Source organism: Chiloscyllium plagiosum, chromosome 6 (genome assembly GCF_004010195.1).
Source record: "Chiloscyllium plagiosum isolate BGI_BamShark_2017 chromosome 6, ASM401019v2, whole genome shotgun sequence".
In the NCBI taxonomy this organism is placed as follows: Eukaryota; Metazoa; Chordata; class Chondrichthyes; order Orectolobiformes; family Hemiscylliidae; genus Chiloscyllium; species Chiloscyllium plagiosum.
The window spans coordinates 60,149,882-60,175,737 of NC_057715.1; the positions used below are offsets into that span (position 1 = coordinate 60,149,882).

Here is a 25,856-nt window from a genome sequence, read left to right on the forward strand (position 1 = left end):
TGCCAGGGTTGGAGGATTTGAGCTATAGGGAGAGGCTGAACAGGCTGGAGCTGTTTTCCCTGGAGCGTCAGAGGCTGAGTGGTGACCTTGTAGAGGTTTACAAAATTATGAGGGGCATGGATAGGATAAATAGAAAAAGTCTTTTCCCTGGGATGGGGGAGTCCAAAACTAGAGCGCATAGGTTTAGGGTAAGAGGGGATAGATATAAAAGAGACCTAAGGGGCAACTGTTTCACTCAGAGGGTGGAACGTGTATGGAATGAGTTGCCAGAGGAAGTGGTGGAGGCTAGTACAGTTGCAACATTTAAAAGACATTTGGATGGATATATGAATAGGAAGGGTTTGGAGGGATATGGGCCAGGTGCTGGCAGGTGGGACTAGATAAGGTTGAGATATCTGGTTGGCGTGGACGGGTTGGACCGAAGAGTATGTTTCCGTGCTATACATCTCTATGACTCTGATAAACTGGCAGGATGCAACTTGTGGCACCCTCCAGAGATCTATCTTAGTTGTTCATCATATTAAAGACTTAGAATCTGTGATGGAATAGTACAATCCAAGTTTTCTCCTGACACTGAAGTTAGGTGGGAGAAAGTGAAGACTGCAAATGCTGGAGATCAGTGTCGAAGAATGTGGTGTTGGAAAAGTACAGCCGGTCAGGCAGCATCCGAGGAGCTGGAGCATCGATGTTTAGAACATGAGCTCATCATCAGAAATGAGGGGGTGGTCCAAGGAGGCTGCCATTGTTAAGCAGTGTACATTGTGTGGATGGTATCCATTTGTCTCTGAAGTGTATAGACTGCAGCTGAAGTTCATGTTATTTCTGTATTAAGTCATCGATTGTGAATACAGGGGCTGCCTTGAGAGTGGCAGGCCATTCCACAACTGGTACAGATGAATTGTTTTGGCCTAAGGTCAACTGATGTTTTTTTCCTTCTGGCAATCTCTCTCTTTTGTTTATTTTTTTGCTTTGTCCTTTGTCTTTCTCCCTGTTCTTGACTATTTGCCTCCAGCCACTCCGGTCAGTAGCTGAGACTTCTTATGGTTTGACTCTGATCCTGATCAACTTCAAGTCTTGCCTGCAAACATTATTGTCTTACAGATGTAGGTGAACTATTGGTCTCAGCCTGATAGCAAGCTCCCAGTAGCTTTATGGCTGGGAGGGAGGAGTGCACTGTGCATCTCAACTCCCACTTCTCCATGAGTCCCAGTGTAAGTTGTTTTTACTCAGTTCCCAATATATGCTCGCTTAGAATAAAAATGACTGTCAATTAAATTTTCGTGAATAAACACAGCAACATCAATTTACAACACAGTTATGGAATAATACAAACAGTTTTTAAATCTTTTGAAATGACTATAAATACATGCACATATCCAGGTAAAGGAATTTGAACATCTGGATTAAATGAAAATGTCCAGACATAGACACATATGATATTGACTGGGCCTGCGAATGTTGAGGAGTGTAAAGTAAGCCTTCTGAGGTGACGGTTGAATCATAGTGAGTACAGTGTTTTTATATGTAAAATCCATTCCACACTTACATGTTGCATCTTCAATTTCTTCTGTAAGAACAACATTCTCTTTATAGAAGCCTCTTCGAATGAGCTTTGTTTCTTTGAGTGTAGCCATGTCTATTCTGAACATTGTAAGTCAGTTTATCAATGACAGCAGCCCCCTGCAATGTAATAATCTGCAGAAGATCATCAGTGAGGGCAGGATGCATGGTCCTAATGTTCCAGATTGCAATGTGAACAACTGATGTCTTTTTATTGCCTGTGGGGGAGGTAAGTTATTTGGAGATGCAGAATGACACCAACAATATGGGTTCAATTCCTACACCAGTTGAGACCACCATAAAGGTCGTACCTTCTCAACCTCATCCCTTGTCCGAGATATGGTAAGCCTCAGCTTAGCTCACCACCAATTGTCATGGTCTGCGAGGGAGCAGCCCTATGGCACTTTAGGACTGTGGTGACATTACCTGGTCTTGCGTGGTAAATAGATTAGCTCAAAGTTCTCACTGAAGTAAACAAGTCATGGCAGGATAGTACTTAACTGCACAAATTGAGCTATCCAAAGTACACAATTGTTTCTCCAGCCCTTACAGGTAACACCTGGTGCTTGTGCTTTATGTGAGTTGAATGAGAGCTTGCAACTGATAATTGTTTCTTCCTGTGTGTAACAATGTTATCCACAAAGCAGAAGTGCCCTTTCCAGGGAGGGAGGCCTGGGTAAACTTGCCCCAAATTTAGAGCTCTCCCGCCCATCTTGGCATTGTTGGTATTTCCCAAAATCAGCACTATTTAATGTAAATTCTGCAGTAGAAGTTGCTAGAAAGCTGCCTGATGAATAACCGGTTACCATCCAAAGGACTCCAACCCAGATTTTCTGTCAGGGTTTACTTGCCTTCTTCTCTCCTGGAACACACACAAGCTGGGAGTTTGGTTCCTGGGCAGTGGGATGTCACTATATGCTGGTAAACTTGCATAACCATGCATCTGGCCACCTGGTTTACTCAGAATATCTTGTCATTTAATCTGGATCTGTAAGGTACCCAGATTACATTGACTGGCGTACAGAAGTACTTCATAGAGTTTTAAGATGTCGAGACTCAGTACAGGCAGGACAGGCCTATGCACTAAGCTTTCTTTTCTCAATAGTTATTCTGCTAGCCTGAAGTGAGAGCTGACATAAAGATATGGCTAGTAGACTAACCACTGCACCAGCCACTGCGCTAACAGACGTGGGACATTGCATCATCAGGAGACACACAAACATAAAATAACAACAATGTTAACAAAATAAATGCAGGAGCAGAATTATTGGAAACATGGGACAATGTGAGACCATCCACTTTTGATTTAAAAGTGATCGATGAGAATACTTTTTAAATAGTGAAAAGCTAGAAGCACTGCAGATAACGGAAGACTTAAGGTCCATGCACGTAGATCATTAAAATGTTGAGTCAAGAAAACTGCAGATGCTGAAATCCAAAGTAGACAAACAGAAGGCTGGAAGAACGCAGCAAGCCAAACAGAATCAGGAGGTGGAGAAGTCGATGTTTCGGATGTAACCCTTCTTCAGGACTTGAAAAGTCAACTTCTCCACCTCCTGATTCTGCCTGGCTTGTTGTGTTCTTCCAGCCTCCTGCTTGTCTACACTAACATGTTATGAGCAGGCAGAGAAAAAAAAAATCAAAAAGCTTAATGCAATGTTGTCCTTTATAGCTGGAGAATTACCATCCATTTGCTTAGACATCAAATTATATCTGTACAAAGCATTGGTTAGGTCACATCTTGAGCAGACTGTGATCAGTTATGAGTACCACAATTTCGGAAGGATATATTGACCTTGGATTGAGCTCAGTGTAGACTTATCAGAGGGACACCTGGACTGCAGGCATTAATTGTGAGAAACAAATTAAGCAAAATTGTCCAACATTCACTGGAATGTAGAAAACTAAGGAGAAACATGATAAAATATTTTCAAAAAGTGGCAGAGAAAGGAAAGAAATATTTCCACTGGTTGGCAAGATTAGAGTTTGAGGGCACAGCTTTTCAGGAGTGAAGTTAAAATTATTTCCACATGAAAAGGACATTAGAAACCTAGAATGCCCTCTCCAGAAGAGCAGTTGATGCTGGGTCAATGGTTAATTCAGATTAATAGTTATCTGTTATTCAAATGAGGGATATGGAGTTAAATCATAGACTGGTTATGTTTTCAGTGACTGGGTGCAGGTTCAAGGGCTGGTTAACTTATTATGGTTTTCCTGCATTCTTCTCCATCTGAAATAAATTTGGAGTAGACATTTTTCACTTTAAAGAGGTTCTAACCAAACAGTTGATGCACATGCATTGTATATTAAGATCAACTTTAATCAAAATACATCTTTAAACTGAAACATTAAATTTCAAAACTGTCAATCCAGTAATCATTGTGGGAATAGTTTTACTGATTAATGAATTTATGCTTCATTGTTGAGCTTGAAGTCGAATTATGTTCATGTGTAATAAATCTTCTGATGTCTAGATTATTTTAAAAACACTGAAATAACAATCCTGAAATGTAGATCCAGATTCTGCAGTATAGTGTGTCCTGTTGCTCTCATTCATGTACGTTTGGGCAGGGATTGGTTTAGTTCAGTTGGCTGGATGGTCAGTTTGTAAAGTAGCATGATGCCAATAGCATGGGTTCAATTCCCATCATGGGCTGGGGTTACCATGAAGGACTCTACTTCTTAATCTCTCCCTTTGCCTGATGTCTGGTGACCGTCAGGTTAAATTACCACCAGTCATTGCCCTAACTTATGAGAGAGCAGCCCTATGATCTGCTAAGACTATAGCAATACAAAGAAAGATGATGTTTGGGCATTCAAGTATTTGGTACTAAAGAAGTTTTTGCAAGTGCAAATAACTACAGTTACTGAGGATGCCGTTGAACAATGGAATAAGAAATGTAACTCCTTATCCATTAGAATTAAAAGATCGACAAATAGATATAAGAGGGTGAGCCCAATGAAGATGAAGAGAGAAAGCAATATTTGTTTGAGAGAGACGTGGAGAGACAGAAAAATCGCAGTATGAACAAAGCATTGAATTCTATGTGTAAGTTGAGAATCAAAATCCATGACATCAAACAACATTTGATCAAATTTTGCTCCACTAGTTGGAGTCATGTTGAGCACAAAGGAAGATGGTTGTGATCATTGGAAGCCAATCATTTCAGCAGAAGGACATTAGTGCAGGAGCTGTTCCAAGTAATGTCCAAGGCCCAACCACCTTCAGCTGCTTAATCTTTCCTCCATCATAAAGTCAGAAATCAACATAGTTGCTAATGAATGTCTGGTACTAAATTCCATTGGTATTTCCTCAGATAAGGAAGCAGTCTGTGCAGGATTCAATAAAGCCAAGACAGAATCTAAGCATGGGCTAATATATGGCAAGTGTACCACACAGGCATCAGTGTCATCATTGCCCTTAAGATTTAATGGAATTACTATCATCTTGTCTTTCTAATCAACATTGTGGGAGGCACCATCAACCAGAAAGTTAACAGATCAACCAGATCAGCCAGATAAATGCTGTGGCTAAGTGACTCACTTTCTAAATGTTCCAAAAGCTTTCTGCTGTACTTACAAGGCACAAGCTAGAATTGTGTTACAATACTTTTCACTTGCCTGGATGAGTAAAGGTTCAACATGAAAGATGCTTGACATCATCTAGGACAATGCATTTCACTTGGTGGGCACCCCATTCACCATCTGAAATTCCACATTATTACACCCCTCACCACCATATGGTTGCAGAATATACTACCCACAAGATGGAGTACTCACCAAAGCTCTTTCAACAACACTTCCAAATCTCTGATTTTTTTGCCATTAAAACAAAGACATGCAACTGTAGGCACATGGAATCTCCATCATCTTTAAATCACACACCATCCTTATTTGCAAATATATCATCTTTCTTTAATTATTACTGGACAAATGCCTTGGAATTCCATGCCAAACAGAACTATAGGTATATTTTTACAAAGTGGAGCCCAGCTGTTCAAAGTGACCCACCATCTCAAGGACAATTATAGATGAGAAATAAATTCTGAATTTGGCAAAAATGCCCATGTTATGTGAACTTTTTTTTTGTAAAAGAGGTTAATGAATTTTTAAGGTAAAAGTAAAATTTGACCTTACAAAAGTCTTTTAAAAATTCACAACCTGAAAAAATGAGTTTCTACATTGTTAATCATTCACATCTTGTACAAGAAAGGTTGACTGACTGTCTTTAATAATGATCACATCAGTGTAAGGATATCTGTGCTATTAATTACTTCACAATTTAACTTTCTGTGGGGAGTGCAATAAGCATTTAATTTGGAAATGTAGTGACTTCATGAAGAATTATTGGTGGTACAGTGTTAGATGTTGGTTTACAAAAAATAATGGTAGGACAGCAAATACCAGCAAGCAGTTATGATGATTCATAGAGATCTCTTCTATATATAGACTGGTTTGCATCTTAATGATTCTACATCAATCATATATGATTATGTTTTATCAGCAAATTTTGGGCCAACAGGTAAGGGAAAATACAGTAAGTGTGAAACATTCTAAGGTTTTAGAATCTGGTAAATGGATCTGTCGAAACATGAGCTGTTTACTGGGTAAGCATTTAACCTAAGTGCAGCACTATAAAATTTGAATATCTGCGGATGAATTGAGGGTTTGCACGTAATTCTCTTCAGATAGGGGATGCCAGTGTGATGTTAGAACAAAAAAAACAGTATTCATCAAAATTAAAAATTCCTGACAAAAGACACAAGAAAAATAGTGGAATTTATGTTTATAATCATGCCTACAATTTACTCATTACATAAATTTAAGGGTATTTCAAGTCAGAGTTACAGGGATGGTCTATAATGCCAATGTAGTAATTATCAGTTACAGATCAGTTATATTAGATCCAATTATAAGGGGAGGCAGAGGCCTAGTGGACTGTTAACCCAGAGACCCAGGTAATGTTCTGGGGACCTGGGTGGAATTTGAATTCAATACATATCTGGAATTAAGTGTCTAATGATGACCATAAATCAATTGTTAGGGAAAACCTATCTAGTTCACTAATGTTCTTCAGGGAAAGAAACTGCCATCCTTACCTGGTCTGGCCGACATGAGGCTCCAGACCCACAGCAATCTGGTTGACTCTTAACTTCGGGATAGAACATAGAACAGCAAAGTACAGGCTCCTTTGGCCCTCTATGTTGTGCTGGATGAGCGATAAATACTGCCTAGCCAGTGATATTCTCATCCCATGAATGAAGAAAGAAAAAAATTGCCATTGACTTGACGGAAAAATTCAATCTTTAACTATTTTGTTTGGCACATGTTGGTTTGTAAACCAACATCTAACACTGTACCACCAATAATTCTTCATGAAGTCACTACATTTCCAAATTAAATGCTTTGTACAGATATAATTTGATGTCTAAGCAAATGGATGGTAATTCTCCAGCTATAAAGGATGAAGAGGTATTACCTTTTTATTGTCTTGATTGAGAGGCATTGTACTGATTGCATTAGTTTGGCAATTGTATTTTTGTTTCTTTTGATTATTATTTCTATCTACCTAGTTATTTCTATGCATCTGGTTTCCAGACAGAGGATAAAAACCAATCGTCTCTTCCTTTGGATGCAAAATAAAGTACAAAATTACCATTATGTAAGATGTAGCTGTCAAATTAGAGGGATTGTGCAACAACAAGGTGATTCATCAAATATCAGGAACATGTTCACAATTATCTAGCTTTGTTTTGAGGTGTAAATTTGGTGATAAATGCTGGCTAGGATGACAGAAGGGCTCAAATGTTCCCCTTCAAATAATAAATACTTGAATCTTTTCTCCTAACAAATTTACAAAGCAGCAAAATGTTTGGCTGACTAATATTTTACTGTTCGCTTAATTTTCAATTATGTATCTTGATTTAGGACAGAGTCATTGGCAATTTCCATTTCTGTACTTGACATGCCCACATACTAAAACAAATTAGGAGGATCAATACAGGATATAGAAAGTGCACAATTGAAAGAGCCTTGTCAGTATTTGAAACATCCATATTTCATCTTTGGGAACAAAATTATACTACAGTATTTGCGTTCATGTCTCTTAGCATCTTGAAATCACTTCACAATTAATGACTTTAATTTACTGCCAATAATGCTTCACAAATATGCAGTGAGTGACCAGTTAATTTTGGAAGTGTTGGTTGAAGGATGAGTGTTTGGCAACAAATAAAACTGGAACAGATAGATATGATCTTACTTTGACATAATTTCAGTCACCATTTGGTGGGCGGAACGGTGGCACAGTGGTGCCTCACAGCGCCAGAGACCCGGGTTCAATTCCCGCCTCAGGCGACTGACTGTGTGGAGTTTGCACGTTCTCCCCGTGTCTGCGTGGGTTTCCTCCGGGTGCTCCGGTTTCCTCCCACAGTCCAAAGATGTGCAGGGTCAGGTGAATTGGCCATACTAAATTGCCCATAGTGTTAGGTAAGGGGTAAATGTAGGGGTATGGGTGGGTTGCGCTTTGGCGGGTTGTTATGGACTTGTTGGGCCGAAGGGCCTGTTTCCACACTGTAATGTAATCTAATCTAAATCTAAATACCTATTCATGTTATAAATCAAGGACTTGGATGAAGCATTGTTGCCAAGTTTACAGATGACACAAATATAGCAGGAGGGGCATGCAGCATTGAAGTGGCTGTAGAAGGACTTTGACAGGTTAGGAGAGGGGTACAGAAGTGGCAGATGGAACACGATGTGGAAGACTGTAAGGTTATTCAATTTGCTAAGAATAATGGAGGTGTAGACTATTTTCTCAATGGCAAAAGGTTTTTGAAATCTGAAGCACAAAAGATCTTAGGAATCTTGGTTCATGATTCCCTTATGGTTAACATACAAGCTCAGTTAGGAATGTTACCATTCATTTTGGGAGGACTAAAATAAAAGAACAGGGATGTACTGTTGAGGCTGTACAAGGCTTTGATCAGACCACATTCGGAATATTGTGAGCAGTTTTGGGCCTAGTACTGAAGGAAGGGTGTGTTTGCTTTGGAGGAGGTTAACAGAATGATTCCAGGGATGAAGGATTTCATATGAGGAGTGGTTGAGCACTCTTGGTCTGTACTTGATGGGTTTGAGAAGGATGAGGGGGGTATCTGATTGAAACTTGCAGGATACTGAGAGGTCTGATAGATTGGATGTGGAGAAGATATTTCCAGGAGTAGGAGAGATTAGGACCAGAGGACCTCAGAGTGAAGGGACAAACCTATAGAACTGAGATGAAGAAATATTTCTTCAGCCAGTGGGTGGTGAATCTACGTAATTCATTGCCGTAGAATGCTATGAAGGCCAAGTCTTCGAGTGTATTTGAGATGGAGATAAATAGATTTTTGATCAGGAAGGGCATCAAAGGTAACAGAAAAAGCAGGACAAGGGGTTGAGAAACATAGCAGCCATGTTTAATTGGTGGAGCAGACTCAAAATGCGGAAATGGTCTAATTCTTTATTATCATGTGGTCTTATGAACTCAAACTCTGGTATGGTGCCTCGGTGCAAAATCTTTTGACTGCGGTAAAAGTATTAATAACCAAGATAAATGTTGCACACTCCATGAGAAAAGTACCATTTAAATGTTTGTTTTAGAAATGTTTCACTTGTAATATCTGTCATTGAACAAAAATAAAAACTTTTAAAGTCATTTCATTAGAAACAATATGGCAACTTGTTTATGTAACTGCTTCAATCGATGAGCCCGACAGAAAGAAAAACTGATGGAGAAATCTAAAGGAGAATTATTTTGGATCCATAAATTAAAGGGCAAATTATCTGAATCCATACGAGGTTAAGATAAATTAGGCAAATGCTATTAAGACATGACAAATGCCAGCTTTATAATACTATGGCTTGCACTGGCCTAGTTTTATTAGAGCATGTACAATAAGTATTAAAATTCATGATGGACAATTTTACCAATAGCCTCAGATTCTGTCAGAAATGTTGAAGAATAAGGATGGATGTTAACAATTCAGCTAAAAGTTGGAGAAATATTCAGATTCCCATTGAGTTCTGTTCCTCTAATCATATGGTAATGTAAATAAGGAATTTTATATCCTCCATATGAAAGCATCCAGAAATTTTGGACACTTGTTTTTCCACCAAAGTAAGTGCATAATTTCTGGGATGTGGAATACCAAATTTTGGTGGTCCTGGAGACACCCATATTTTAAATTTTAAATTTTAAAATGTTATCACCGGAATATAAAGAGATCATCCAAACTTTGTTTAGTCAGGATAATTGCACTTGAAGTGTGTATCAGAAACACACCTAAGCTTCCTTCATGATAATACTGTATCTTTTGCACCAATCTGATATGGTATTGTTAGACTTTGTTCCAATATCACTTGCTAATTCCTGAACTATTACCACTTACAGTTGCAATATTGGTGAAACTGTTTATTGTTTGAGATGCAGATTGATACAGATGGATTCTAAATGGTTCAGTTTCACTTGTGGAGCTTACATTGTGGTGGTCCTAAAAGCACAATATAAGGAGTTAAGCAGCAAGTTCAAAAGTAGGATCTCAAAAGGATTACTACCAATACCAATGTGTGAGTCAGAGTAGAAATAGCAGGATATATTGGATGAACACATGACTAAAAAGATGGTGAGGCGTAGGGTTTCAGATTTCTGGGACATTAAGACCAGTTCTGAGAGAGGTGGGACCAGGACATACAAGAGGAGTTACATCTGGGCAGGATGAGGACTGGCGCCTTTGGGAGAGTATTTGTTCAATGTTTGGGAAGAGTTTAAACTAATTTGGTAGAGGAATGGGAACCTATGCAAAGTGTGAGAGGAAGGAGAATCAAGGACAAAAACAAATGACAGAATGGGGAATAAGACGTGATAGGCAGAGGAACCAAAGGATGGAATCAAAGAAGGCCAGAGCCAAAATAGGACAAATGTGACAAGGAACATTAATAAGTTAAGGCTTCAGGCTTTGTGCCTGAATTAATTGAAGTGGTTGAATTAATCACACAAATTACTTGTAAACGGATATGATATAGTTGGAGACACGAATGCAGTGTGATTATGGATAGGAATTAAATATCTGGGGTATCAAGTACTTAGAAAAGATAGACAAAAAGAAAAAGACAGTGGAATTGCATTACTCTGTAAAAAGAATATAAACATAATATTGAGGAAAGATATTAGCTCAGATATTGTAGAATTCAGAAAAACCAGGAGGTAAAAATCCTTAATGGGAGTGGTACATAGATCACCAAACTGTAGTCATCATGTTGTGAATGACATTAAACAGGAAACCTGAGGAACATCTATAATTATGGGTGACTTTAATCTGCATATAGATTAGATAAATCAAAATTTTCACAGTACCGTAGAGGAGGAAGTCATGCTGTTTATAAGGAATGGACCAATCTATTGAGGAGCCAACTAGACATCAGGTCATCTTATACTGGGTATTATGCAATGGGAAAGGAATAATTGATAATGAGACCCTTTGAGGTTGGCTGATCATAATACAATAGAATTCTTCACGAAGATGGAGAGTTGGATAGTTGATTCTAAGAATAGGGTCTTGAATTTTAATAAGGAAAATAATGATGGTGTGAGGCATGAGTTGGCTTTGATGGATTGGGAAATATACTGAAAGGAGTGACCTTGGATAGACAATAGCAAATTGGTGAATGACAAAAAATTGTCTATTTTTTGTCTGGCACAAGAGTGCAAAGAGAACAGTGGTCTAACCATGGTTTATGAGGGAAGTTAGAGATAGTATTAGATGCAAAAAAAAAGCATACAAGTTGGAAAGAAGAAAACAACAGATCTGAGAATTGGGAACAGTTTAAAAGTCAGTAAAGGAGGACCAAGGGATTGATTAAGAAGGAAAATAGAGCATGAGAGTAACCTTCCAGGAACATAAGAACTGACTGTAAAAGTTTTACTTATTATGCAGAGAGAAAACTATTGGTGAAACCTAATGTAAGTGATAAAGTATAGATTTGAGATGACCCAGGGAATTCCTTATGGACTCAACCTGTAAGCCTCTCTTAGTTCATCCCGGAGATTGTATCTTTGGTAGTCTGGAATAAAAAAAATCTCTTAAAGACAGGACTTGGGGATGCCGGTGTTGGACTGGGGTTACAAAGTTAAAATTCATACAATATCAGATTATAGTCCAACAGGTTTAATTGGAAGCACTAGCTTTTGGAACGCTGCTCCTTCATCAGGTAGTTGAGGAGTATAAGATTGTAAGACACAGAATTTATAGCAAAGTTTACAGTGTGATATAACTGAAATGATATATTGAAAAAGACCTGGATTGTTTGCTAAGTCTCTCATCTGTTAGAATGACCATGTTAGTTTCAGTTCTTTCATATGTTAATCACAAAACTTTTTTAAAAGGTACATTCTCAAGTGAACTTTAAAATTGGTGTCTATTAGCCCAGATACATTATCTGGGCTGACAGACACCAATTGTTAAAAGTTCACTTGAAAATGTAACTTGTTAAAAAAGTTTTGTGATTAACATATGAAAGAACTGAAACCAACATGGTCATTCTAACAGATGAGAGACTTAGCAAACAATCCAGGTCTTTTTCAATATATCATTTCAGTTATATTACACTGTAAACTTTGCTATAAATTCTGTGTCTTACAATCTTATACTCCTCAACCACCTGATGAAGGAGCAGCGCTCCAAAAGTGAATGCTTCCAATTAAACCTGCTCGACTATAACCTGCCGTTCTGTGATCTTTATCTCTTAAAGACAGTTTAGTTTAATTTTAATCATTCCCTTCATTTACTAATAGCATCACGATTACAACATAACACTGATACCTATAAGACAGGCTAATTGGATTCCAATGACCCAGGGGAGTAGAACATCAGCTCTTGAAGAGCCCTAGCAGGCTCCTCCGTCATACTATCTCAGACTATCTTTATACACAAGTTTACAAAGGCTGTAATGTCACAAACACAAAAGTTTAACAAAAACATTGCACGTTCTGAACTAGACAGTTAATAGTGAAGGACAATAATTCGGGACAGAAGTTAATTGATGTAGAGTTTTGTTTCGAGTTCAGATTCAAACATTGTTATTAATTTCACAAAGGTACAGCTGTGAATGTTATCACTCAATGTCCTGTTTATACAGATTCACTGATATTAAGGCAAATGTTCATAATGTCTTACCCTCCCTGCCTGTCTATTTTCTAGTGTGCAGCAAATGTGTTCTACAATTCAAAGTTTCATTTTCGTCTAAATATTTAAGGACAAGTTTTTAAGGCAATAAACTTTCTCATAAGTCCCTTACAGTGAGAAAAGGGGTAATTTATAATGGGGAAGGAAGCAATGGCTGACAAACTAAATTCATACTTTGCAAGTCTTAACAAAAGAGGGCATGAGTACCATACCAGCAATGATGAAGAACACAGGGTTTAGTGAGAGGAAGGAACTAAATCAAATCTGTATTAATCAAAAAATGGTGTTGGAGAAATTGTTGAGATTGAAAGGTGATATATTCCCCGGGCCTGATCATCTACATTCCAGAGTACTTGAGAAAGTGGATATGTTGGTGGTCATCTTCCAGGATTGTTTAGACTCTGGAAAAGTTCCTTCAGATTAGAGGCTAGCTAATGTAACCCCACTATATGAAAAGGGATGTAGAAAGAAAACAGAATTATAGGTGAGTGAGTCTGTTGTTGACATTAGGGAAGAAATTATAGGCCATTAACAAGGGTTTTATAGCAGAGCATTTAGAAAACATATACAGTCAGCATGCATTTACAAAAGGGAAATCATACTTAACAAATCAACTAGAATTCTTTGAGGATGCAATCAGGAGAATTGATTGGGGGAGCCAGTGGATGTGATTTATTTGGACTTTTGGAAGTTTTTTTGACAAAGCCCCACGTAGGAGATTAATGGATATGATTGGAGAACGTTGGATTGGGAGTAATGTGTTGAGGCGAATAAAAAATTGTTAGCAGACAGCAAACAAAAAGTAGAAATAAATGGGGCATTTTAGAATAAATGGAAGGCAGTGACTAGTGTGATGCTGCAGTGATTGATATGAGGACACCAGTTATTTACAATATATATTAATGATTTAAATGAGTGCTCTGAATATCTCACAATTTGCAGATGACACAAAGCTGGCTGGAAGGGTGATCTGTGAGGAGGATACAGAGACATTTCAGTGTTATTTGGACAGGGTGAGTGAATGTCAAATGTGTGGCAAATTCAGTATAATGTGGATAAATATGAGGTTATCCACTTTGGGAGCAAAAATAAGGAGGTATTTGTTATTTGAATGGCTGTAAATTGAGAGGGGGAAATGTTCAATGAGAGCTGGGTGTTGTCATATACCAGTCACTGAAAGGAAGTGAGCAAGTGCAGCAGGCAAAAAGAGAAGGATGTTGGCCTTCACAGAGAGAGGACTTGAGCAGAGAAACAAGGACGTCTTTCTGGAATCATATAGGGTATTGGTGAAGCCAAACCTAGAATATTGTATGTAGTGTTAGTCTCCTTACCTGAGGAAGGATGTTCTAGCTATAAAGGGAGTGCTGTCAAAGGTTTACTAAATTGATTCCTGGGATGGCAAGACAAATGTATGAATGAGGAGAGACTATGTTGATCAGTATTGTATTCACAGGAGTTTAGAAGAATGATTTAAGATTTCACAGAAATCTACAAAATTGTGACTGGACTAAACAGGTTCAATGCAGGAAGGATGTTCCTGATGGTGGGGGTGTCCAGAACCAGAGATCATAGTCTAAGGATAAAGGGGAAACCTTTTAAGACTAAGATGAGGAAACATTTCTTCACTCAGAGGACGCTGACTCTATGGAATTCACTACCACAGAAAGTGGATGAGGCCAAACCTTGTGTTTTCAAGAAGAAGGTAGATATAGTTCTTGTGGCTAAAAGGATCAAGGGGGAAGGCAGTATTAAGGTATTGAGCTCAGTGATCAGCCATGATCATGTTAAATGGCAGAGCAGGCTCCAGAGATCGAATGGCCTATCCTTGCTCCTATCTTTTATGTTTCAATTATTGATCAAGTGAAAGGCTCTTGTAGTGTCATGTTAGTATTCCTCCATGAGTTAAGAGATCAGAGTTCAAATCACATCAGCTCAATTAGTTTGTAATAGCATTTCTGGATAGATAGATTAATTGGAAAATATCTGAATGATTGATCAATTAACAACATTTGTTAATTGCTTGATGGGGATTTGGACTGTTCGGAACTAGGTAGCACAGGAGGAATTTCTTCACGAAGTATGATGAATCTTTGGAATTTTTACTCCAGAAGGATATGGAGCTTCAGCCAATGAATGTGTTCAAGGTTCACATTTTTTTGATACCATAAAAATCTAAAGGGATATGAGAATTACATGGGAATGTGGCTTTGATGTAGATCACCATGATCTGTTTGAGATGTGGAGCAGGTCTGATGTGTAGAATGGCCTAATTTTGCTCCTATTTCCTATTTTCCTATACCTAATGTATTTGTTTGATGTAAATTTATGGTAACACGCAGTAAAAATGCACATTCTGTTTGTCTCTTAATACAATACGCTTGAAATCTTTTCATTGTATAGTCATCTCCCAAATGATTTGCACACACATTACAAATATAAATAGAAATTCTACTGGGCTAATTTTACATACAATCCCAACAAAATAATGTGACATTAATTCAAAGCAATGCTCTTAAAACTTAACCAAACACCATCACGTCCCATCCATTACCTACCTCACATTAGAATTTGTGTTTAGAAACTGAAAATTAATTAAAATAGGATGGAGTATGATTGAAAGCCGGCCATGGGAGAGTGCTTCCAATCAAATATGGTTCAAATCCTAACTATTGCCAAAGAATTTGGAATCTAAGGAGAATGGGATAGAAGATGAATGACAGATTTTTTAAGTTGGCTAAATATAAAGCGAATTTGTGGTAAAGGTTCAGATACTGGGTATTGAGCTCCTTTTCTGTTTTCAGGAAGACAACAATGCTTTATTTATAATCAATGAATTACACTTGAAATTTAGTCATAGTTGCATTCACAAATAAAGCTGCCAAATAATGCAAACGATGCCATAAAAGGCAAACAAATAGTGACCAAATAATCCACTGCCACTGGTGTTAGTTTAAAATTTTAATACTCAGTAGAGCACACTTAGAGGTGATCTTTAATAATCCCCTGAGATTAAAAATGAAATCTTACTTTCACAATAAAGGAAAAGTAAAAAATGAACGATTTATTTGAGTGCCATTAAATATTCTTATATAAAGCAACTGACAACAATCCAATATTAATCTGAATCTCAGGACTATCTGATTAATGTAATCAGGTATTTTAGAATAACTTATTAAAATCACTGATAATACTGAGTGAAGTTTTGTCTTGCATCAAAATGATATTGATCTCTTCTATAGATTTCACTTTCTTGATGGATGCAAGAAGGTTCACTTGAGGCGGAATTCAGCTTTTAAAATGCTAAAAGGTTTATAAATGAAGGGGTAAGCAAGTAATTTAATTTAGTATAACCAGAAAATTATCTAAATTCAAGTGAGACTTAAGATCAAAAGTTTTTTTTCTTTGCTCACCAGAAATAACTATGCAACGAACACAAATGCCAGAAACGGCAACTAATTCTCGGCTGATCAATTTCATCAACTTGAACTGGACAAATATCAATTCAAGAACAGATTGTAAATCAGAGGAATGGATTCAAATGATAAATGACTTCACGATTTATTGGAAACACAAGTGATTCACCAATGAAATGTAACTACTCAGAAATCAAGCTCAACCCATGGTGCTAATGTCAATCTGAACGCAATCCTTATCATCCTCAGTAGTTATATGGTTAATAGGCGTAAAATTGTGGTTTGAAGTTGTGGCTTCAATATAAGGTGAAAGGAAAAGGGTCATATAACCTGTTTTGCTGACTGTGGTCCTCGGTGGTTTGATTGGTAGAGATTAGAGGTAGTCCAGACTGTTTTTCTGAGAATACGAGTTACAAGGTGTTTAACCAAAAAAAATCAACATTTATGACACAATTCTGGAAGGAGTGTGACTTGAACCCACGTCTGCTGGAGCGGAAATAGGGACACTGCTACTATACCACACGATGCTGAGGTGCAAGGTGTTTTTTTCGATTATATCCAAAAGCGCTTTTAGATGCAAATGAATGTCTTTTTTTTTCTGTCACCAAATCACTCATGGTTAGGGTTACAAGGTGTTTACGCTTGGAGACATGGCAGTCATCCATTTGCTTAATTAGGGCTGGTCGATGAGTGCCCAAATTCCCAAGAAAGTGTTTGGAATATCACGTTGTAAGCAATTGTGCTTAAAACTGTCTACAGATGTCTGCCGCTATCCAAAAGTACAGCGTTCCTGTGAAACCTTTCATAAGCCAAAATAGTGTAAAGTGAAGAAGCAATTACCATTAATTTATAGGGAAAAAACTTTGAGTGTTCCCAGACCCAAAACATAACCTTCCAAATCATACCAAATAACACACAAAACCTAAAGTAACACTAATATATAGTAACAGCGGGAATGATATGATAAATACTCAATATATATAAAGTAGAAATAATATATGTACAGTGTAGTTTCACTCACCAGAATCGGGAAGACAATGAGCACACTAAAAGGCTGAGGGGTGGTGGTGGCGGTAATGGTATGTTAGGCAGAGTTGTCAGAGATTGGGGGGTAGAAGAAGGAGGAAGAGGATGATCTATTAACATTTCCAGGGAATGCATTTGTCAGCGCCACTCTCGGTGCACACACTTTTCCATAGAAGCGAAAATCCTCTTTCGGTTAGCAAAAACAGGTACAAGTAAACAACTCTTTATCCGAAATCCTGAAATCCCAGAAGCTGTGAAATCTGAAGGTTTGTTCGTGAAGTTTTTTTTCTCATTAGCAAGATTGTTTCTCGTGCAAACAGTTAACCCAACTCCACATCCACTCAATGCATGTCACTCAGATGAGACATGGTGTTTGGGGTCGGGGTGGGGGGGAGCGTGGGGGTTTTAGGAGACATGGCCCAGCACTCGCAGGCCTCAATTCTCTCTCAGGGCCCATAGTACTCACAGTGAGTCTGCTTTCCAGTAAGATTTTTATAAATTTCACCATCAAACTGTCCCTTATTCCAAAATTTGAAAAATTCCGAATTCCGAAAACCAGCTGGTCCCGAATGTTTCAGATAAAGGATTGTGTACCTGTACTAATGTAGGTCTTTCATCAAAGTGAATTGGTGTAAAGCAAATGTTCGAAAAGCAGGGGATACCTTTATTAAGGTCAAGATGAAAGACGGTTGGATTTATTTATTCATTTCTCTTACATAAAACTGAAGGTATTTTCTCGTCTCCAAATCAGCCAGGCATTTTGTTTTAATTTATTAATCACCACCAGTAAACCATACATGTTCACCAATTCATCAGTTTATTTGCAAAGCCTATTAAGGGCAATGCAGACCATCAAATGTGAGGGAGAGGTAGGGAGAGGGGCTGAATCACAATGGAGTTGGAAGGGGAAGAGTCGGGCTTATAAGGATAGTTAATCAGTGTGTCCACCTGGATATGAGGTCTATGTGATTTCACATCACCATGGAAATGTGTTTTGGCAGAGTAAGGGTTTCTGGGATATCTTTGAAATCTCTCAAAGTTATTTTGCCGGTATGTAAGACAGTGATAGAACAGCTGGAAGTCAGAAGTCTTTATAGTTCTCACACTGGAATAATGACAGAAGCTCATACTGATAGAAAAGATCAAATTTGTGGGGTGTTGGAGTAAATTTTAGGTTATAATGGGTAAATTATTTTTTAATAAAACAAAAAACAAATTCAATTCTATATTGAATGAATTGTATGCATCCTAGTGGTTTGTATCAGCAGGATTTCTGCAGGCATCTGTGTAAATAGAAAATGTTAATAAAATATTCTAAGGGTGCCACATGGGGGAGGAAAGGGTCAATACTGATAAGGAAGGATACAGTAACATCGAACACAAGATTGATTACTCCAAGCAAACGATAACTTAGCAATATTAATTTATAATACAGAATGCACACACATGTTTTATGTCTGTGTGAAGGAAGATTGGAATTTGTATAATGAGTTGCTAATAGATTAGATTTGCTACAGTACGGAAACAGGCCCTTCGGCCCAACAAGTCCATACTGACCCTCCGGAGAGTAACCCACCCAGACCTATTCCCCAACCCTACATTTAGCCCTGACTAATGCACCTAACACAATGGGCAATTTAGCATGGCCAATTCATCTAACTTGCACATCTTTGGATTGTGGGAGGAAATCCACACAGATACGGGGTGAACATGCAAACTCCACACAGACAGTCGCCCGAGGCCAGAATCAAACCCGGGTCCCTGGCGCTGTGAGGCAGCAGTGCTAACCACTAAGCCACCGTGCCACCCCAGTGTATGAGTATTAGTAATAGTATTAAAATACTTGACGTTTTGTATACTTTGGAGTTTTGCTTCGACTTTTTAACCAAGGTGAATCTCTCCTCGCATTGCTTAATAAAATGATTATTAAAACTAATGCACACTCTCCAGCGATTGATTGACCTCAACCAATTTAGAAAACAAGGAAGTTAAAATGAACTTGAAAACTTGCTTAGACATAGCTGGAGAAACCTTCTGGAAGACCCATACTGTCACAGAAATACAGAAGTATAGTGCAGAAGGAGGGGATTCAGGCTTTCATGCCTTCGCAAGTTTATTAAATGAGCATTGTTACCTTGTGCCAATTTCCTTATTTTCTTTCTCCTTGCATTTGTACATTATTTTTTCCAAATAATTGTCCAACACCATCTTGAATGCCTCCACTATATTTCCAGGGAATGTATACCAAACTTGGAGCTACATGCTGAGAGAAAAAGCTTTTCTTCACTTTGCTTTTTTTACAGATCAATTCAGATCTACGCCCTCTTGTTTTTGTTTCTTTTATGAGTAGTAACAGTTTCTCTCTGTCTACTCTATGCAGCCCACTCATGATTTTGAAAACCTCCAGCCCAAGGACAACAAACCTAATTTTTTTAATCTATCATCAAAACTGAAGGTACTCATTTCTGCAACTATTATTGTAAGCTGTTTCTGTACACTCTCCAATGCGTTTTCTTTCCTTCTGTAATGTGGCACCCTAGAATTCCAGCTGAGGTCTAAAATGTGTCTTATACAAGTTGAATATCACTTCTCTGCTATTGCAATCACTTCCCCATTAATAAAGCTGAGAATACTAAATATTTGCTGTTCTTTTTCCCTGTCTTGCTACTTCCAACCATCAGAGCACATATGCAACCTTTTCCTTCTGCTGCTGTATCCCCTTTAGAATTTAACCATTTATTTTATATTGTCTGGACCAAAATGCATCTCCTCACACTTCTCTGCATTGAAATTTATCTGTCACTTATCCTTTATTTCAACTTCTGGAATGCTGCACTGCCCCCACCCCAACTCACAGTTTATAAATCTTCCAAGTTTTGTCATCTGCAACCTTTGAATTTGTCCCCTGCACAACAAGATTCATATCATTAATATATATCAATAAAATCAAGGGTCCCTATAAAGGATGGTTATCAAAATTCTTCCAGCCTGAAAAATATCCATTACTCTTGGTTTCCTGTCACATAGCCATTCTGGTATTTATGTTTCTACCGATCCATTATCCTGTGAGTTATAACTTTCTTCAAGTCTGTTGTGTGATACTATATTAACTGTCTTCTGAAATTCCATGTATACCACATCAACACCATTACCCTCACTGAGCCTTTGTTATCACTTCAAAAAACTCTAGCAAGCTAGATTAACATGATTTGCCCTTCAGATATCCACGCTGACTCTTCTTAATCAATCTACCTTTTTCTTTGTAACTACTAACTTTAACTCAAATAATTGTCTCTGGAAGCTTCCCTCTCACTGAAGTTAAACTGACTGGTCTGTAATTGCTGGAATTATCCTTACAACTTTGCTTGAACAAATTTTGAAGTGGCTGCAATTTTCCAATCTTCTAGTACCTTCTCAAGTGTAGGGAAGACTGAAAGATTCTAGCCATTGCCTCTATAATTACCACTGTTTTCTTTCAAAGTCCTTGAATGCATCTCATCCAGTGCCTTGTCAACTTTAGTTACCAACAATCTATACAACACTTCTGCTCCAACTATTTTGTATCCCTCTAGTGACTCAGTTGTACCCTCTGTCACCAGGGTCTCAGTAGCATCTCCTTCTTTGTATCTGTCTTTATCAAAGGATTCATTTAACACCTCAGCCACACCCTTGTGGTCAGGTGTGAATCCATTTTTCAGTCCCTTATTGGATCTACCCCTTTACTAACCTTTTTCCTAATTATATGGTGATAATTAGGAAATTAAGAGATGTCCTAAAAGAGATGTCCTAAATTATTTTATGAGAAAGATCTGTCAAAAATATCTTCTAGTCAAATGTTTCCAGGCAGGAGAAGGAAAAGATTTGAAAATACTTGGGAACTTTGAACCTTTTTGGATCTATTCTGGGAGAATTGAATGCTTATATATCTCATATTAGAGCTGATCTTTCTCTACACCTTCTCTATCGATGTAAAACTATATTCTGTATTCTGTTCTATTCCCCTGATGTACTTCTGTAAGGTCTGATTTGGCGGGTTACATGTGCAAAATAATACTTTTCACTGCATCTTGGTACATGTGACAATAATAAATCAAGTCCAAGCACAGTTGATAACAGTTTTATTTTCAGTTATATTAAAATTTTTATTCTGTAGTTTAAACTCTAACCTGCTTTCGAAAGTGTTTCATCAATAGTACTTTTAGGCAGTCTGTTACGGTACATATCTTTAAATTTTGTTTCATTGTTCATGTATTACTTGTCTGTGCAGGGATTGTAATGGTCATGAAAAAAAAAATCATAAATTTTAACATTTGTTGCTTCCCTCAGGAGACTGGGTCAAGCAGAATCAATGATGGAACATAGTGTATGTGCGCTGTGAGTAAAGAGAACAAATTGCAGGAGTTTGTGACCTTTCAAATTTTTGCAACTGAACAATTGATCAACTCACTTTCAGTAATTGAAGTTTTTTTCAGCCTGCACTTCATACTCAACAGTAGGATGAAATGTTCTCTTCAATATTTATGAATGGTATTGAGTATATCCTGACATCACATCCATTCAGCAGAGGATTGTGTTTAACACAATACAAGCCCAGGGGTATGAATTCAGGCTTAAGACTTCACATTGGTCCCAAAAGGTGAACAGCTTCTGGTCACCAGACTTACCTCCAACCATGAAGTCCATTTGCACCTTTAATACCCTTTACCCATTTGCTTCTGGTTATAAATGCTATTTTGATGATTCCTCTGTCACATGCGACCTACAGACCACAAACATGCAGAAACTCACTCCTTGGTGATATTACTAAGACAGGTAGTTGGATTTTAACTTGGTGACTCACACAACACAATTAATTAAGTGCAGATTTTGGATACAGAGCAGTAACTTACAAAATCCATGTCAGATGGTACAGGATGTTAAAAGCTCTACTGAGCTGTATGCAGTAGCTGTACTTCTTGAGGGTTGTCAGCATGCAGAATATCTCTCCAGGGCAGTGATACACATTGGCAGAGAAGGAGGAGATCATTTAATGCATTAATTTCTGTAATGTCACAGGCCTTTATGACGCCTTCAACCATAGAAAGGGGAGCCACCTCCGTCAAGAAATAAATGTGGTAATCACACAAGTGCATTCAGGCCTTCGCCAATGCCTTGCATATTTTGAATGTTGTTGGACTGCTCTCTTGTATTAGTTCATCTTATTAATTTAAACAAGAGCACGTAGAAGTGCAGTCATACAAATACAGAGTCAGATCGTTTTTTGAAAAATCATGCTTCCAGGATGTTATTATGAGTTCTCACATATAAAATTCATACCATGCTTTTCATGACAACTGAATGTCTCAAACTCTTCACAACCAAATAAACACTTTTGAATTGTAGTCACCATTGTAGGAATCACAATACTGTACGTAACATACAAACAGTAAATTTCCACAAACAACACTGTGCTTCTGCCAGATTTTTGTTTTGTTCTGGCATTGATTAAAGACGAAACATTGCTCAAGACACTCGCAGTAGTCTGTTCTTCTTCAGAATGGCAAGGTGGAATCTTTTACATCCAGTTGAAGAGACAGGGGGTGAGGCACTAATTTAATATTACATCTGCAAGTAGGCACCTCCAATACAACACACTGTCTCTCTTCACTGGACTATTTAATTGTACACAATTTCAATATGGGAGCTGCTCAGATGTTCACTATTACACCACTTTGTGTTTGATATTGCATTTCATCAAAAATTATTTAACAGCATAAATTTAGTGAATGAGCTCTTTTTAACCACTTCAAATCATTTTATTTACCAAGATAATATTGTCCCCTTAGGCTACTCCTATTACTTTTTTTTTAAAATAATGCACCTCACCAACTCTCTTCTTTTCTCCCCCTAAGTAAACATGATCACACCAATGTATTCTAAACCTGCAGAATTATAGAATCAGAATCCCTACTGTGTGGAAACAGGCCATTCAGCCCAGCAAGCCTGCATCAACCCTACAAAATGTATCCCACTCCCTGCCCTATCCCCTTAACCCTGCATTTCCCATGGTTAATCCAGCTAGCCTTGGGACTATGGGAGGATAAAAGCAAATTACTGCGAATGCTGGAATCTGAAACCAAAAGAGAAAATGCTGGAAAATCTCAGCAGGTCTGGCAGCATCTGTAAGGAGAGAAAAGAGCTGATGTTTCGAGTCTAACTGACAAAACTTTGACAAAGAGTCAATTATACTTGAAACATCAGGACTATGGGAGGAAACTGGAGCATCCAGAGCAAAGCCACACAGACATGGGATAGGGATAGTCAACACAGTTTTGTGAAGGGTAGGTCATGCCTCATAACCTTAATGAGTTGTTTGAGAAGGTGACCAAACAGGTGGATGAGGGTAAAGCCTTGATCAGGTTCCCACGGTAGGCTACTGCAGAAAATATGGAGGCATGGGATTGAGAATGATTTAGTAGTTTGGATCGGAAGTTGGCTAGCTGAAAGAGGCAGAGGGTAGCATTTAATGAGAAATGTTCATTCTGGAACATTTAGCACCACCCAAACCACTAAAGTAACCACTAGTTCAGTTAATCATGGTCTATCACAAGGACCTATTTTGGGAGCACTGCTGTTTGTCATTTTTATTAATGAGGACATAAAAGGATGGGTTAGTAAATTTGTGGATGACACTAAGGTCAGTGGAGTTGAAGGATATTGCAAGTTAGAGAGGGACATAGATAAGCTGCAGAACTGGGCTGAGACTTAGCAAATGGAGTTTAATGCGGAAAAGTGTGAGGTGAATGAGTTTGGAATGAGTAACAGGAATACAGAGTACTTGGTAGTTGTGGATGAGCAGCAAAATCTCAGTTCCATGTACATAGATCCCTGAAACTTGCCACCCAATTTGATAGGGCTGTTAAGAAGGCGTACAGTGTATTCATTTTTATTGGTAGAGGGACTGAGTTTCGGAGCCATGAGGTCGTGTTGCAGCTGTACAAAACTCTGGTGCGGCCACACTTGGGATTTGCTTACTGTTCTGGTCACCTCATTATAGGAAGGATGGGGAAGCATTGGAAAGGGTGCAGAGGAGATTTACTAGGATGTTGCCTGGTATGGAGGGGAGGTGTTATGAAGAAAGGCTGAGGGACTTGAGACTGTTTTCAAGAGAAAAAGAAGGTTGAGTGGTGACTTAATAGAGACATACAAGATAATCAGAGGATTAGATAAGTTGGACAATGAGAGCCTTTTTCCTCAGATGGTGATGGCTAGCATGAGGGGACATAGCCTTAAATTGAGGGGTGATAGATATAGGACAGATGTCAGAGGTAGATTCTTTACTCAGAGAATGTAGGGGAGTGGAACGCCCTGCCTGCAACTGTAGTAGACTCGCCAACTTTAAGGACATTTAAATGATCATTGGATTAACATATGGATGATAATGAAATAATGCAGGTTAGATGGGCTTCAGATTGTTTTCATAGGTCGGTGCAACAGCGAGGGCTGAAGAGCCTGTACTGGCTGAAATGTTCTATGTTCTAGGGGGAGAATACGCAAACTCCACATAGTCACCCAAGGCTGGAATTGAACCTGAGTCCCTTGCACTGTGAGGCAGCAGTGCTAACCACTGAGGCATCATGCTGCCCCTTATTATGGTAAAATAAATTGCATGGCTTCCATCCCTTGGCATCCCAGTCAACAATACATGCTGTTGCTCGTAAATCACCTTTGCACATTGCATACATCACCTTTCCAAACCTCCTCATTATCTTTCTCTTCCTCATTAGAACTATCTAAAGAGGTCCTAGATTGTGCAATTTGGTGCTTCTGCAGATGTAAACCTTGTTGCTGTGCAAAATTTCACAGATTGCAACACACGGTAGTCATTCTGAAGATCCTGGCTGGTGTATACTGAATGACCTCTCCATATCCATTCAGACATTTCTCTAACATTTTGATGACTTGTTTGATGGTAACCTGACACTCCCTACATTGCTTTCAAGTCTTATTCCTTTAGTTTCTAAGAAATACCATCAGCCATGTTTTAAGTGGCCCAAACTTTTGTCTCTAAGCTGCTAACTAGGCATCCTGTTTTGAAATGTGAAGAGACGAGGGACATTGACTGTTGCAAAGCGAAAACATCGTGGCAGGTATCTAGAAATTTAGAACTCAGTTGTCGAAAGATTTTGGTTGTTTCTCACCGTCTGCAGTTGATATTTCCCTCAGTATTCCAAAAATGTTTTTATTTGTGCAGTTGATAATCTTCTGTCTGGCATTATCACTGGCACAATTCGATAATTTGAGAGTCTTAAATTTTGAGTTCCTGTAAATCTGTTTTACTGATTTAGGGTAGAAATTTGCCATCATCATACAGTTTGACCGACATCTGATTCCAGATCTGTGTCAACATGATTGATACTTAAGTGTCCATTAAAATGGTCTAGCAAGGCAGAATGAAGCAACGTAGACACCAGAAATTACCATGGCAAACTCAACCCATATTGACCCTGTGAAGTTCTCCTTAGTAACATCTGGGGGGCCACTGCCAAAATTAGGAGAGCTATCTTTGAAACTAATCAACAGCCTGACCTCATATGTAAGGTATGCCTGAGTATAGCTGAAGTCAACGTCACCACCATCCTTGGCAATGTGC

General features: G+C 38.3%; 1 long non-coding RNA gene across 2 annotated transcripts in view; it reads left to right on the forward strand.

The window, feature by feature from the left end:
- Nucleotides 1–17,555, forward strand: part of LOC122550620 — a 36,439-nt gene extending 18,884 nt beyond the window's left edge. For both annotated transcript variants that reach the window (XR_006311900.1, XR_006311899.1), the window contains exons 2-3: nt 16,025–16,108; nt 16,199–17,555. This is a non-coding gene — a long non-coding RNA (uncharacterized LOC122550620). The remainder of the gene's footprint in view (nt 1–16,024; nt 16,109–16,198) is intronic.
- The last annotated feature ends 8,301 nt before the right edge of the window (nt 17,556–25,856 follow it).